Raw genomic sequence first — 7,426 nt, 5'->3', positions numbered from 1 at the left:
AGTTTTCAGTAGCTCGCTGGAAATAATGTTGCTGTCAGGAAATATATTGTCAAATTTTGTCTTGATATCACTTTCAGACCCTTGATGTGAATCCCAGGCCCAGGATAACTGTAATCTGGATGGTTTCTAGCAAGGGGGAAGGTTAGAAATAATTTTTAAAAAGCTCTATTCTGTACCAGTATGGAATGATTTCCAAGATATTGGTAAGTGCAAAAAGAAGAGTATGGAAAGAGTGTGTTTTTATGCTTCTGTTTGCATTTTTAAATTCAAAAGAATATGCATTTGTGTAGAGTATTTCTGGAAGGGCACACAAGAACTGGATACCTAAGGAAGAGGAATGAGAGAGGGACTTAAATTTACTATATACCCTTTTGCATCTCCTGAATGTTGTAATATGTACATGCATTACCTATACTTTAAAAATGTCATGCAAAAAGCCTTTATCAAATCAGGGAAAAAGAAATACAGAGGACTTTCTAGTTCAAAATTGCAAGCTGTGTGAAAATGTTTATTTGCTCACTTTCCCAAAGAGATGGTAAAAGAACAAAAATGATATAAATTCACAACAATGAAGAGAACGGGAGGGAAACTATTAGCAAGTGAAATATTTCTAAACATTTCTGGAAGAGGAGAAAGCAAATGAAAGATTCTGAATCTGGGCAAAGGAAACCATAGCCTGAAATACATGAGGGAGGGGAAGGTTGATAAGGAGCCAAGGAGGGGAAAAATCTACCTCAGGAGAACTGGAGAGACACCAGCCTGCCTCCAAGACTCTGGGAACCACAGGCAATGAGAACTGGACCCTGAAAACTGTTAATAGCATTGCCCCCCACCACATACACACACACACACATACCCAGCAATCCCTTCCATAATGGTTTGACAAGAATAGTTGGTAGATAAGTATTTTACCTCCAGGCCAAAAATCAGTAGGTAAACAATGGGCACTTTTCTAGAAGAAATTGATGAAAATGGAACAAAGCAAGCCAGTCATGACCCAAGGGTCCCAAAGGTCCAGAGGGCCCTTTAGCTGTGTTACTTCAGCTAAGTAACTGTCTCCACACATGCATCCAAAAAAGAAAGCCCAGCAATGGAGACACACACACACAGGACTTTTTCTATAGTGTTATTTTTACATATGATGCATAGACGTTCCTGTCATGGCTCAGCAGAAACAAATCTGACTAGCATCCATGAGGATACAGGTTCAATCCCTTGCCTCCCTCAGTGGGTTAAGGATCTGGCATTGCCATGAGCTGTGGCGTAGATTGCAGACATAGATCAGATCTGGCATTGCTGTGGATGTGGCGTACGTAGGCCAGCAGCTGCAGCTCCAATTCCACCCCTAGCCTGGGAACCTCCATACGCTGTGGGTGTGTCCCCAAAAATACAAAAAAAAAAAAAAAGATGCATAACCAAGTATCCTTTGTGTAGGAAAGAATGCATCATGAAACAAAGGATTTAGATAAAGAGGAGTAAAGTAACTCAGGAGGCAGTACAGGTTATTTAGGGAGCACAACTTTAAAAGGAAACTCTAATATTTTCAGACATAATTTCATATATTGAGCAGGGGGACACTGGTTCCCAACTTTCAGGGTTTCCCAGTAAAATCTGAAACTGACTCCCAAACTCAGAGGGCGAAGAGAAGAGGCAGACCCCTCCAGACTGGTAGGTGGCAAGAAAGGGAACTTACACACAAGGCTTACTTGGGCATTCGCAAAATGAGTAGATCTCCACACCTGCCCACCAAAATCTTGAAAGTTTATATAGAGACCTAAAGGTGGTTCAGTGGCCTATCCAGTCCAAAGGGTCTCAACAACACAATGCTCTCTCCAGGCAGCATCCTTGAAAAGAGCTCCTAGTATAGGAACAGTGGGTGGAACATGCATTCCAAGGACAGGGATGGAGTGAGGAGCCTCCTGTTGCCCTGGAGGAATCAACTCTCGATGACCTCCATCAGAGGAGGAGCAATCACAAAAACCAGAAAAAAACCTTAGAAATAAAAACATATAATTACCCACTTTAAAAGTATTAACAAAGGATTGAAAGATGAAATGAAGAAAATCTCTCTGCAGTACAACCTAAACACAAAGAGACAGAAAACAAAGCCATAAAACATCAGCCCAGAAGTTCCAGCATCCATCCAATAGGAATTCTAGATAGAGGAAACAGTGGGTAATTATTAAAGAACTAATGTAGAAAATTCCAGGAATTAGGTAAACAATTTTCCAGACTAAAATGGTCCAGTATCTGTGCAATACAATGAATGAGGAGAAAAATACCCACATCTAATCCCAAATTCTTGAAGTTTCAGAACACTGAGAGTAAAGAAACTATCCTAAAAATTGCCTGAAGTGTGTGTGGGGGGGAACAGTTCACTCAAAAATGAGAAGCAAATTGACATTAGACCTGACAAATCAACATGAATTTTAAAAGATGAAACTCTCCAAAGTAAGAAAGCAAAAAATATTTTCATCTTAGAATTTGATAGCCAAGCTATCAACTCAATATGAGAGAACAATAAAGACATTTTTTCCAAACATGTAAAGACCCAGAGCATTTATCTCCCTCCTACCATACTCTTTCTTGGAAAATTACCTTAAGACATGCTCCAACAAATTGAGGTAAACAAAACAAAAGAAGATAGATACGCAATCAAAACACTGGAACTCCAGCCTAGGAGAGTAACAAGAATGGGAAGACCCTAAATGACATCTCTTCAGCCAACCTAGAGAGTAATCAGCCCAGAAGAGAAAGAAAAGAGTTAGCTCCCCTCTTCCCCCCAAAAAAATCCATAGATCGGGGTGAGGTGGGGAGGATAAAGAGATGACTTTGGTTTAACAGTATTGTTACTGCTACAAAGACAATATAAGGAAAAAGGCAATTAGAAATTCAAAAAAGAGAAAAGCTAGAAGGGAAATATAATCATAGCATATAATTTGGATCTGCAGTGAACAACATTCACAAAATCATATCATGTAAACACTCCTGAGTTTCAACTTTTAGAACCACTCTGTGGATGAAGCTCATAATTTTTGATTATGTTAATAGATTGCAAGTACTATTAAACTTAGTGATCTGAAAATATAGAAGATATAAGGTAAGTGAAAAGGAGTGGGAAATGAAAAATATAGGGATATTAATTTTTTCATCCTGTAGAATGTAGAGCGAGGAGTTAAGAGATACTGTATATAGTACCTCTGCTGACTAGGATTAAAGTAAATGTTACACAAAGTAGCCATAGACTAACATGGTGATGTACCTTCATTTGGGGCAAGTGGTGAGTGTGCACTGACTCCATTTCCATCGTAAGAGGAAATCGGAGTTCCTGTCGGGGCTCAGGGATTACGAACCCAACTAGTATCCATGAGGATGCGGGTTCAATCCCTGGCCTCGAGCAGTAGGTTAACGATCCGGAGTTGTATTAGCTGTGGTGTAGGTTGCAGCCACGGCTCAGGTCCCACTTTCTTGGGCCTGTGGCGTAGGCCAGCAGCGGCAGCTCTGATTAGACCCCTAGCCTGGGAACTTCCATACGCCACATGTGCGGCCCTAAAAAGACAATAATACTAATGAGGAAGTCTATAGATAATGTCTAAAATCGACAAAATAAGAAATAACAAGGTAGGACTAGAGAAGTGGAGACTACCTCCGTAAAACACATAAATAACTTGAAAAGTTCAAAGTGATTGTCTTGTAGAATGGGACTGAAGGTAGAATGCTGAAGCAGTAGACTATTGCAACTAGAGATTCTCATACTAAGAGAAGTGAGTCCTCAAGGGAAGAACAAATACCATATGATATTACTTACATGTGAAATCCAAAATATGGCACCAATGAACCTATCTACAAAACAGAAGCAGACTCTTAAACAGAGGAAACAAACCTGTGGTTGCCAAGGGGGAGGGACTGGTAGTTTGGGGTTAGTAGATGCAAACAATTACATTTAAAATGGATAGATAGCAAGGTCCTACTGTACAGTGTAAGGAACTATATCCAATCCCCTGGCATAGACCATGATGGAAAATAATTTTTAAAAAAGAATGTATATATATTATGACCAAGTCACTTTGCTGTGCAGCAGAAATTGGCACATTATAAATCAACTATAATTTAATTAAAAATGACAAACATATTAGTTGGATAAAATGCATATCTATTAAATTTTAAAGGACAGGTTACTTCATCTATTTGTGAGGTTTGGGACATTGGGCTTTCAGATAGATAGAGGAAATGTGAACAGGGCCAATAAATATCTTATGAGATCATTTAAACAACTAACAATCTTTCAAACAACCATTTTCTTCAAGGATTCTGGTAAGAGAATGGATAATTTGAAAACTATATGAAATTTCCTAGCCCCCCACAAATAAAGCTGTCCCTTCAATCCCCAAAATGTTAGCAGGTTCAGACAGGAAAAAAATACACTGAATAAGACATGAGACCTGGATTTAGGCCCCATATCTGAATCTGACTCACCACACGATTTTGAGAAAAGCAGTCCTCCTGCCTGAACCTTGGTAAGCTCCTCTGCAAAGTGAGAAAGCCGCTCTAGATTAGTGGATCTCTGTGGTGGGTAAGTGGATAAAAGAGTGAAGGATTTCCTGAAAAATTCAAAAAGCATTTCAGTTTTCATGCCCCTCATTCCTAGTCTTTCCTCATAGACACATCATATCCTTTTACTCATCTGTAACTTACAAAGTCTTCTTTGTATTGGATGTGCAGGATGCATTTACAGTGGGGATTCCCACCACGGTAATCTCCTGTAGGCAGCTGCTTATCTCCTCGGTGCTACAAATGTCAGGGAAAGCAACCCATTGTCAGCATCCCCTCTTGTCTTGTACTGATACCTCTAGGAACTGCTCCCTTTCTCTTGCCCTCCTTTGAGTGCCCCTGTGTTTTTCATAGCAGATGGAGCTGCAATGCCTAGGCATCTTTCACACTCTTAGTTAGCCCCATCATTTTGCCTTTCTTGTTCCTTATTGCCATTCTCTTTCCTTTCTCTAACTCTTCTGTTGCTTCCTATATCTTGACCCTAGTTCAGCTCCCATTGGGTGCTGCTGACTGAAGGGCAGCCTGCCCTGCTGACACCAAGTGCTTGTTATCTATTCTACATTCCCTCCTGCAAAACTAGGAGAGCAGCTGCCCCCATTGTTTTCCTGTTTTTTAATTTTTTATTAAGGTATAGTTTATTTACAATGTTGTGTTAGGTTCGAGTGCATAGCAAAGTGATTCAGTTGTATATATACATAACATATATGTGTATGTACTTATATATATATACTTTTTCATATTCTTTTCCATTATATAATGGTTATTACAAGACATTGAGTATAGTTCCCTGTGTTATACAGTAGGTCCTTGTTGTTTACCTATTTTATATATAGTCGTGTATTATATACACTCTTATTTTTAATTGAAGTATAGTTGATTTACAGTGTTAATTTCTGCAGTACAACAAAGCGATTCAGTGTATGTATATATACATTATCTTTTTTTTTACATATTCTTTTCCATTATGGTTTATCATAGGACCATGAATATGGTTTTCTGTGCTATACAGTAGGCCTTTCTCGTTTCCCATTGGTTTTCTATCTCCTACAAGGCCTCTATTTTGTTGACTCATTCTGAGTCCCCTTCCTCAGTCCTAGGACCTCCTCCAGACACTGACTTCCCCCATCCTATCGAAAGAGGCTGCAGCACACACTCTCGTTTGTTTGTGGTTTTGTTTTTCTGCTTTTTAGGGCAGCACCCTAGGCGTATGGAAGTTCCCAGGCTAGGGGTCAAATCAGAGCTATAGCTACCAGCCTATACCACAGCAAAAGCAACGCGGGGTCTGAGCTGCTCCTGTGACCCACACTACAGCTCACAGCAATGCCTGATCAGCAAAAGGCACATTTAACTTTCTGTTAGGGAAACTGCAGGCTTCTTATTAATAAGCACCCTAGACCTGAGTCCTGATCCCAAACAATTCTCCCACTGCTATATTTTCTCTTTCTTCAAGCCTAAGGCCTCTGTATCATCCTGGGAACAATTTTGAACTGACAGTACATAAAATGCCACTACAGCATAGTGTGCCTGGAGTGCCTTTTGTACCTAGAACTCAACAGTCCCAAGAGAAAGACTATTGCTGAAGCCCTACTATTAATGCAAGGGAACAAAATCAAAGGATGTTAGGAGCTTACTTTTTTCTTTCAACTAAACAGCAAGTATAGATAAACTCACTTCTATTCAAGAGAAAGAGAAAAAGATAAAGGAGAAAATGATCCCTAAGAAAAATACTGAATACAAAAGAAGGGGGAAAAAAAAAACCATCAAGTTTACAGAAACCATGTGATTACAGCTTATTTGCCCTCTGGTAGAAAGAAGAGAAAATTAGGTCCCTGGCTTGATGGAAGACAATCTTTAAACCTTCCCAGGTTTTCTTCTCTCTTTATTCTTGGAAACCTCTACTTCATTTTTCTCCTAATTATAAGCTTTTATGTTTAATGATACCCCTTCCAGAGTTCTTCTGTGGTGCAGCAGGTTAAGGATCCAGTGTTGTCACTGCTGTGGCTCTGGTTACTATATAGTGTGGGTTTGATCCCAGGCCAGGGCACTTCTGCATGCCATGGGTACAGCTAAAAAGTAATCATAATATCCTTTCCTACATCTTACATTTATTTCCCTTTATCTCAGGGAAAGAGTCTAGATCTGTGGTGTCCAATACAGTAGCCACTGGCTACTTATGGCTATTTGAATCTAAATTAATTAAAATTAAATACGGTGGAGTTCCCACTGTGGCTCAGCGGAAACAAACCTGACTAATATCCATGAGGACAAGGGTTCAATCCCTGGCCTCGCTCTGTGGGTTAAGGATCCGGCATTGCCGTGAGCTGTGGTGTAGGTCATAGATGTGTCAGATCCCGAGTTGCTGTGGCTGTGGTATAGGTTGGCAGCTACAGCTCCGATTGGACCCCTAGCCTGGGAACCGCCATATGCCACAGGTGCAGCCCTAAAAAGACAAAAAAACAAACAAACAAAAAAAAAACACGGTCACAGCCCAGTGGACAGATCACAGACATAGACTGAGGCTGCAAACAGACTGCTGGGCAGAGACCCAGGGGACTGATGGGAACTAGGCAACAGGGAGAGCCTTGCCATCTTCACTCTTCCTGTTGTTGTTCTCCAGGGCGAGGACATGAGTGGCAGCATTCTCAGGACCTAAATGTTTAGACAACCTCAACTCCAGATATCAGCTAAGGTGTGAAACATTTTCCAAAACTACCACTGAGTAGTTTGCTGCTGGGAGCAAAGGGAACAGAATCATTCCCAAATTGGGAAAATGACAAGTTATTTATTAGAGATTTCAGGCATTCCTGGAGCTCCACATCTCTACAGTCATGATTAAAACCTTGGGGAAAATTCCATCTATCAGTTTAAGGGAATT

This window comes from Phacochoerus africanus, chromosome 6 (genome assembly GCF_016906955.1).
Source record: "Phacochoerus africanus isolate WHEZ1 chromosome 6, ROS_Pafr_v1, whole genome shotgun sequence".
Taxonomy (NCBI): Eukaryota; Metazoa; Chordata; class Mammalia; order Artiodactyla; family Suidae; genus Phacochoerus; species Phacochoerus africanus.
The sequence above is the reverse complement of the archived record's forward strand: the minus strand, read 5'-3'. Positions refer to the sequence as shown.